Raw genomic sequence first — 9,531 nt, forward strand, 5'->3', positions numbered from 1 at the left:
GGACGGCCGTGGCGGCTTCGCCCTGCGCATCCGCGGGCGCCGGGGGCCGTGGCCGGCTCGGGACCGGGGCGGCGCGGACGCGACGGACGAGGCTGCGGGGTTCTCCCTCCCGCACCGCCACACTTAGGTCGGAGACCAGACAGCGCCGAAGCGTCGCGCGCATTTAACAGGACAGGAAGGCTGCCCGGCCGATGCCCCTCGCCAGGGGATGTAGCTCAGTGGTAGAGCGCATGCTTCGCATGTATGAGGCCCCGGGTTCGATCCCCGGCATCTCCACTCTTGCTCTTTTATTCCCTTTGCCGACTGGTTCGGCCTCTGCTCGAGAAGTTCCAGATGAAACGTTTTAGCCCTTTCTCACCTTTAACCGTTATCGTCCCCTTTAAATAGAGCTATTTCCTGTCGGTCTGTTTCCCTCTCTAGCATCTCACTAACCACCGCATATTCCCTGCTCTCTGGAAATTTCCCTGGGGTGTTTTATCATGCAGTGAGAGGTACAAAGCCAGAGGGACAATTGAGATGAAATTCCTCCTATGAAAGCATCCGGGAAGAGGGAGTACAGCTGCGTAGCACAGAATGATTTAGCTCAGTTAAATGAGGTTCCATCCATTCTCACTTTCCGCTGGAAAATAATCAGTGAAAGTAAAATACCTTTTAGTAATTTTTTAGGGGCTGGTAGGATAGGGTTTTTGGTATTGAGGTAGGAGTTGCATATCAATATTCAGGGGTCCACCCTAAGACCATTAGGGGAATTTCTTCCTAGACCATAGTTACTAACCTAGTTACCATTTCATTTCTCACTGCCTCTTTGGCTTTACTTAGGATTCTGTGCAGGAGAGCTGGTCCTGTCCAGTGCAGGAGGTCTGGGAAAAGGTTAGAAATAGCTCATGGAAGCGTAAAGTGGAGTTGGTTAGAAACCCGCAGGCGACTGTGGGACAACACTGGAGATCCTAATGAGGCGGCATTCTGGCCATCTCTCATCAGATGGTTTCTAATGGCACATACATTCATGCCTTGATCCAACTCAGTGCTTTGAAATAGTGATAATGTAATAACAATAATTTGCTGTTTCTGTTCACATTTAAAAATACAGTAAAATGGCACTGTGTATTTGTCTGCCCTTATTTAAAGGAAATCCAATAATTAATAAACCTTTGTTGGGTGGTTTTTTAATGTTACTGTGTAACTGTGCTAAATCAGGAGATAACAACTGAAAGGAGGAGAGGCAATTTATAAACCATATTTGCATCTCTGTTATAATTAGCATATTGGAGGTTTGTAGGAGATATGCTGGGACAGAGCAGAGGGTAGGATCAGTTCTTGAGGAGGTAGGTTAGGAAAATCCTCACAAACGAAGATACCAGTGAGTAAGTGGGAGGTTTGCAGTTGGAAATGAGGATCATGGTGTGATTCTGGTCATAATAATCATGGACATGGCATGAAGACATGACACAGAACATTGGAAAATTTAGATAGTTACACATGCCTGGATCACAGGATGCTATAGGGAAGTGTAGGAGATGTAGGACTGTATGGCTTATCAAGGATTTTGGGCTTTATCAGTGTTCTTGGTTGCAAAAAGCAAACACTGAGTATGGTTAACTTAAGTGGAAAAGAATATCTACTTGGCCAGGTTTAGATCAATGCTAGTAGCCTTGACAGTAAGTGTCTGACTCTGAAATTGTCAGATTCCCTAAACGTAATAAAGGATCACACACACACACACATTTCCGATGACAATGTCCCTGTGGCTGCTTTCCCAGAGGACCCAGTCAGCAGTGAGGAGACACTGAAGCATTATAGACAAGACATTGCTACAGTCAGGTTATTCTGTAAACAGTGTGAGAAATGGATTAGGAATGGTGGTAAAAGAAGATGAAAACAAGATGTATTTGGTCATTACTGTAGGAGTCCCAAGAGCTGTGGTGGGGACCTCCTCTGAGGAGTGAGCATCAGGACATCAAGACCTGTGCTAAGACCATTCCTTATGAACCCAAAGTAACGGAGTCAGAGGCTTGAATGCTCCCAAGGACCTGGACAGTAGGCAGAGCTCATTTTTTTTTTTTTGGAATAAATTAAGGTCCAACAGAGGATGCATCTCTGGAATATAGCTAAATTTTGAGAGCATTTCAGTCTTTTAATTTCTTAATCACTCCTTCTCACCCATTTTTCCACTTCCATTGCAATCTTTTGGGCTACAGAGGATGGTTAATTTACTTGGAAACCGTTTGACCAGCTAAGCCCTCTGTTTCTCCTTCTTACTATCCCAGTTCACCACTGCAGACGTGAGCCCTCCAGTGCTCTACCCTGTCTGGTACCTTGCAAGATGTAAATGCCTCCTTCCTTCCATTTTGAGGCCTTAGAGGTGCGTTCCATCTCACCCAAATGCTTCAGCTCCGCTCTCTGTAATTCATGGTTCCATGTTGGACAGGCCTCCTAGACGAACTCTCCTGGTTTAACTTCAACTGCCTTTTCCTAATGACATGCCTGTTTCAAGTTGAATCAGCACAGTCTTCAGTCTTGGAGTCAGGAGGAGGGTTGGCACCTTCGTGAGACCACATTTCAATTTCCAAACCATTAATTTGTATGCATTTAAAAAAAATATGAGGGGCACCTGGGTGGCTCAGCTGGTTTAGCAACTGCCTTTGGCTCAGGTCACAATCTCTGAGTCCTGGGATGAGGCCCAGCATCGGGCTCTCTGCTTAGGAGGGAGCCCGCTTCTCCCTTTCCCTCTGCCTGCTGCTCTGCCTACTTGTGATCTCCTTCTCTCGTTAAAAAAATAAATAAATAAAATCTTAAAAAGAAAGAGAGAAAGAAAGAAAAGAAAGGAAGGAAAGAGGCTTCTTCCTAGACGAACGGAGACGGTGTCTCTCTTCTCGCACCTAGTTTGGTGGCGTCCCCACCCGTGTAGACAGGTCACCCAGGACCTCAGCCTCTGGCTGCTCCAATCTCTGTTTCCCCCAAAACCCTAACTTCCACGCTGCTTTAGCTGCTCACGTCCGTGGCCATCTTCTCCACGTTCGCATGAATCTGTATTATGCTGAAATATTAAGTCCATGCGATATACAGTAATTTAAATTTTTTTAAATTTAAATTTAGGGCACCTGGGTGGCTCAGTGGGTTGGGCCGCTGCCTTTGGCTCAGGTCATGATCTCGGAGTCCTGGGATTGAGCCCCGCATCGGGCTCTCTGCTCAGTGGGGAGCCTGCTTCCTCCTCTCTCTCTGCCTGCTTGTGATCTCTGTCAAGCAAATAAATAAAATCTTTTTAAAAAAATAAATAAATAAATTTAAATTTAATTTAGTTAACTTACAGTGTATTAGTTTTAGGGTTAGAATTTAGTGATTCATCAGTCTCCTAGAACACCCAGCGCTCATCACATCAGGTGCGTTCCTTAATGCCCGTCCCCCAGTTACCCCATCGCCCAGCCCACCTCCCTTCCAGCAACTCTCTTTTTTTCTTATAGTTAAGAGTCTCCTATGGTTTTCTCCTTCTGTTTTCATATTATTTTTCCTTCCCTTCCCCTGTGTTCATGTTTTGTTTCTTAAATTCCACACGTGAATGAAATCATCTGGTGTTTGTCTTTCTCTGATTGACTTCTTTTGTTCACTCTTTCCCTTACAAGGATCCCTTTGGATTACACTGGGCCCACATGAATAATCCAGAATAATCTCTCCATCTCAAGATTTTCAAGTTTGTTGATCTTCTAAATCCCAATTACTGTATAAGGTAACATTTGCAGGTTTGGGAATTAGGACATGGATGTCCTTGGGGGCCATTATCCTATGTACCACACCAATTCTAATCTGTCTCTCCTGGCAGTTTCGTCCAGGTACTTCCACAACTTCTGTTTTTCTACTGAATTTTTCTCCCTGTGACTCTTCAGTTCCTACACGTTCTTCTTTCCATTGCTGTAGACTGAATGTTTGTGACTTCCCAGAATTCACAGATTGAAACCTAATCCTCAGTGTGATAGTGTTTGGAGGTGGGCCTTTGGGAGGTGAGTAGGTCATGACGGCGGGGTCTTCATGATAGGATTAGTGCCCTTATAAAGGAGAATTCAGGGGCACCTCGGTGGTTCAGTGGGTTGAGCGTTTGACTCTTGGTTTTGGCTCAGGTCATGATCTCAGGTCTGTGAGTGAGACCCAGCCCCATGCCAGGCTCCCTGCTCAGCGGGGAGTCTACTTGTCTCCCTCTCCCCCTGCCACCCACCCGCTTGTATGCTCTCTCTCTCTCTCAAATAAAAGTGAATAAATCTTAAAAAAAATAAATAAAGGAGACCTCAGAGAGCTCTCATGCCCCTTCCACACTGTGAGGACACACGTGATTCAGGAAGCCTGTTCTCATGAGACACCAGATCTGCCTGTGTGCTGACCTTGGACTTGCCAGCCTCTAGGACGATGAGAAATACATTTCCGTTGTTTATAAAGCAGCAGGTCTGTGGTATTGTTAGAGCAGCCTGTACATGCCGCACCATGGGTCCAGCTCAGGTTCCTTGATCCTTCCCTTTGACCACATTTTGACAATGTCCGCAGACTCCTTTCATACTGAGCAGGCTCCCTCAGATGTCTGGCTGTAGAAGGTTCCAAATGCCACTTCGTATCGGCAGCACAAAGACTGCCGCGTCCTGCCAGAGAATACCCCACTGCCAGCTGCTCTGAGAAGTGAGCCGGCCTTCACGCCGGTCTCCCGTGTCCCCACCCAACCTGAGGCCAGGGAAGCTCAGGACTGTGCATCCCCATCACCCACTCGGAGTAAAAGCAAGGAGACCTGGCCCGTCCCTGTCTCCTCCTGTGTTGGGATTCAAGTTAGTGTCACTTCAGAGACGAGAGAAGGAGCAAGACCAGCGGCGTCATTATGACTTTTGTCCCTGTGCGTCTGAATAGGACTTTGGGCAACTTCAGTCCAAAGTTCATCTTTGAGGCAAGAGAAGAAGCAGAGAGGGGGGCGAGTTCTCCGTTAACCTTTGCTGATACCACTCTCCCTCTGTTTCCCTAACAAGATTTACAGTAGCTACGTAAAGAACTCTTGGCTTCTTTGAAACACCCAATCCTCCTTTGTCCCTTCAGCTAACTTTGCTTCCTACTTTAGACATAAAATGCAATCAGATGAAGGCCAACATCACTTCCTTCTCTGTGTGTCGTGTCTACTTAAACAATGTGCCTATATGTGTGTGCATTGCTGTCTGCTAAAATGAAACAAATGTCCCTTGTCTCAGTGCTACGCTGGCAGGAAAGTCCATACAAAATCACCTGGGAATTTTGCTAAAATGAAAGTTGCATGGGTTTGGGCAAGGCCCGAGATTCTCTGTTTTATAACCAGCTCCCAGGTGATGTCAGTGCTGCTGGGCTCCGCAAGACACTTTTCGTGGCAAGAACTTAACCCCCCACCCCGGACTAGTCCTCCAGTGGTGCTCAAGTCATCATGTCCTGCGTTCACAGGGACCCTGCTCTCCCAATTCTTCTTACGTCCACCTCTCCCTCTCTGTTGGCTTCTTCTCATTATTATATACAGTGGCTCACGTGTTTCTTCCTGGCTGCACGTTCTCTTATGGTCACCACTCTTTTCCTCTCTTCCAGATTGCAACCATATTTCTCGAAATGCCTATTTCTACCCTGTGCCTCATTCCCCATCTCATTCTCTCTTCTCAACTCTCTGAATATGGCCTTGAGTCCCAGAGCTTTAGTGAATTGGTTATCAGAGTCACCAAGGAGTCCTTTGTTTCTAAATCTAATAACGTACTTTGGTAAATGTTTTTTACCAAATGTGTTTTTCAAAGTTCGGACCTAGAGGACCTTTCTTCGTGCAGTATGCATTCTTCCTGAGCACTCCTGTGTGCTGAACTGGTCTGAATGCACCCCGGAAGCGGATGCTTCTCAAAACATATCTTTAGTCCCTTCCAGGACTCAGAGCCCTGTAGCCTCGGGCACATCGCCGCCTTGCTGTTCCATGGGTGCCTTGCCCCGCTCCCCCCCTAATCTAATCAATCACCCAGTGCTACTCTCCATCGCCTCCCAAAACCGCACACCACTTTCCTACTCATCCGCTCTGGTATGTGTCTCCAGCCATTCTTCACACTCAAAAATATCCACGAGTCAACTTCTCTTCTCTTCTTGCACTGCACTTACGGGCAAGGTCCTTAATCAAGGTTGAAACTAACTATGCCAATGCCTGGGAAGCCCCGATTTTCCAAAGAAAAACTCTCACCCTGCTCATGGGATTCATTTTAAAATCACAGTAAGTATTAAGTGGGTAGACGGTGCTGCCTGCAAATCCCAATACTGTTCCCTAGTGATTTGCCTTCTCTCTCTTAATCATCATTTTTTTTCGTTATGGCATAATAAGAAATATATTTAGTCTTTGACCCAGATCCTAGCACAGAGCTCTCAAAACACTTTACTTCCCTAAATGATAGGAATGTCTTTTGTGACCCATGGAGAGCTCTGTTTGAGCACCTTTGAATTGATGCTAATGAGGCGACTCAGAGTGGGGCCCCTACAGAGCCTTCCGTGGGCTGATCACAGGAAGAATGAGCCATTACAGTGTTGCACCTTTCAGCCTCAGCCGATGGCCTCTGGGAAGTTAGGGTCTAAAGAGAAAGCTCTCTAAAAGCTCTGGAGCAAGAGGGTTTGATGACTGTCGGCATTGGGGAAGCACTCTCATGCTGGGAGGATGGCGGCGCCCTCAGTGCCACGCAGACAGGAGCGCCTGTGCTCAGGATCCTTCAAGAGCTCAGGGCGTGGATCTTTTCCTCTGACTGCTCACCTGTGTCTTTTATTACATACTTTATAATAACTCAGCCAGGTTGGTAACCTGGTATCCATAACCTGGTGGGGAGATCTGTGAGCTAGTTTAGCAAATCAGTTGAATCTGAGGAGGCAGGCACGTGAACCTCTAGTCTATATCCAGTCAGGGAGCAACACAGGTAACACCCGGCATCTGAAAGGGGCACATCTTGTTGTGGGACTGGGCCCTTAGCCTGTGGGATCTGACACTGTCTCTAGGTACATAGGGTCAGGTCTGAATTAGATCTGAAGGACGCCCATTGGTATCTGCTGGTAATTGGAGAATTGCTTGGTGGTGTTGGGAAAAAAAAAAACATCAAACTCATACTGTTTCTTAAAATTGGGTTTGCCTCTTGGGGAGGGGGGTGTCAAGCCAAAAGACACAACCAAAGAAAGAGAAATAGGAAAAGGGACAGTTTTATTTGCAACAAGTAAAGGAGAAAACCAGGGATATTTCCCAAAGCAGTGTCTTCACAACAACAAAACTGGGAAGTTTTAACCTAGGAATGCATGCAAATTCATGAAGGGGCTTTTGCAATGGGAAATTCAGCTTGGAGCTGGGGCAAAAGTCATCTTCAGGTGACAGGGTCCAGGTCTAAGTCCCAGGGCCAGCAGGGGTCAGCAGCATCAACTCTCTTGAGTTGATCTAGTGTGTCTGAGGCTCAAAGAGGGTTCAGTCCTGCAAAGGTGACTCATGAAAGTGCTTTGGACAGTCTTTACTTTGGAATCGGTATGGGGAGGTTTAGCAGTCTGATAGGATTGGGTGATCTCCTGGTCTGCTAGTGGGCATCTTATATTCTTTTGTTTCCTTTGAACTGTGGGCTACTGAGGCCAATTCCTCGGCAATTTCTACATATCTCAGGAACTTCTGCCAGAAATGTTTTTTGGGCAAGTAGTGTGGGTCAGGCATAGATCACAAAAGATGTAATTAACATAAAACTTAAGACATTTATAGGGCACACTGTGGGTGATTTGACACACACACACACACACACACGGAAAGGATTTCCCCATCTAATTAATTAATACATCCACCACCTCTTTTAAAATTTATTTTAGAAAGAGGGAGAGTGCTCACAAGCAGGGGGAGGGGCAGATGGAGACGGGGAGAATCGCCAGCAGACTCCCCACTGAGCGGGAGCTCACTCTCAGGACCCTGAGATCATGACCTGAGCCAAAATCAAGAGCTGGACGCTTAACTGACCGAGCCACCAGGCGCCCCCATCCATCATTTTCTTTATTAATCTTGCGTGTGTGGACATGTAAGTTCTGCTCTCTTAGCAGATCTGTTACACAGTCCATTGTAACCAGCTACAGTCCCCGTGTTTTATGTGAGGTCCTCAGACACTACTCATCTCAGAGGTGAAGTTTTGTACCCTTTTATCACCTCTCTATTTCCGTACTTTCAACCTCTGGTAACCACTTTTCTGCTGTCTATTTTTATGAGTTTGACTTTTTGCCCCCGCCATGGAGGTGGTACCATGCAGGGTTTGTCTTTCTCTGACTTACTTCACTTAGCATAATGCCCTGAAGGTCCTTGGATGCTGTCACAAATGGCAGCGTCTCCTTCGTTCTACTGGTGGTAATATTGCATTGAATACATAGACCACATCTTCTTTATCCATTCATCTCTTGATGGACGCCTAGGTTGTTTTCATGTGTTGTACTGTGATTAATGCTACAGTGAATGTGGGAGTATGGATACCTCTTTGATATCTGCTTTAATTTCCTTTGAGTATTGAAGGGTGGTGGTTCTAGTCACCAAATTCCACTGTGTGTGTGCAGGCAGCTTTCCCACACCAATAAGCAATGCTCTGTATATCAGCCAAGTGTCCAGTCATTTGGCTGAATTCTGACACTATTTTCTGGAGGCCTAATGAGATCCCATAGATTAAGGGCTCCATCTAGCAAAGAACGGCTTCCCCTCCCACTCACTGTCCCTGCTTCAGACACCAGCACTGTACTTCTCACTGACTGGCTAGAAATCAGAGGTTTCCATGACCTACTTTTCTTGGGTTTGATAAATTTGCTAGAACAGCTCACATTACTCAGAAAAACATTTTACTTACTCAGTTAAAAGGATATAATTCAGAAACAGCCAGATGGCAGAGATGCTCAGGAAAAGGGCATGGAGCTTCTGTGCCCACCAAGTGCATGGCTCACATCAGATATCTACGTGATCGTGATCGCAAACCCAGAAGCCCTCCAAGTCCTCTCCTCTGAGGTTTTTTTTTTTTTTTTTTAAAGATTTTATTTATTCATTTGACAGACAGAGATCACAAGTAGGCAGAGAAGCAGGCAGAGACGGGGGGGGGGGGGGTGTGGGGGTGGGGGAAGCAGGCTCCCTGCCGAGCAGAGAGCCCGATGCAGGGCTCGATCCCAGGACCCTGGGATCATGACCTGAGCCGAAGGCAGCGGCTTTAACCCACTGAGCCACCCAGGCGCCCCTCCTCTGAGGTTTTTATGCGGAGAAGTCTCCATGCCTAGGTATGGCACGACTGATTAAATCATTGCCCACTGACGATTGATTGATCCTCCCGCCTTTCTCTCCGTGAAGGTCAGAGAGGTAAGACGGTGAGTTCCAACCTTTAATCTCAGAGCTGGTCTCCTGGCAACCATCCTCCAACTCTAAGTGCAGCCACTATTAACATAACAAAAGTCACCTTTGTTGCTGTAATGATGTAGGAAATTCTATAATACATATTTCCTACTACAAACCACAATATCACAGATATACATGATGTGGGAGAC

The 9,531-nt window shown here is 46.5% G+C and overlaps 1 non-coding gene across 1 annotated transcript; it reads left to right on the forward strand.

Annotated features, from left to right (window-relative positions):
* The first annotated feature begins 204 nt into the window (after positions 1-204).
* TRNAA-CGC (transfer RNA alanine (anticodon CGC)) lies at positions 205-276 on the forward strand. Its single transcript has one exon. It is a non-coding gene; the product is annotated as a tRNA-Ala (tRNA).
* The last annotated feature ends 9,255 nt before the right edge of the window (positions 277-9,531 follow it).

This window comes from Lutra lutra, chromosome 6, assembly GCF_902655055.1.
Source record: "Lutra lutra chromosome 6, mLutLut1.2, whole genome shotgun sequence".
Taxonomy (NCBI): domain Eukaryota; kingdom Metazoa; phylum Chordata; class Mammalia; order Carnivora; family Mustelidae; genus Lutra; species Lutra lutra.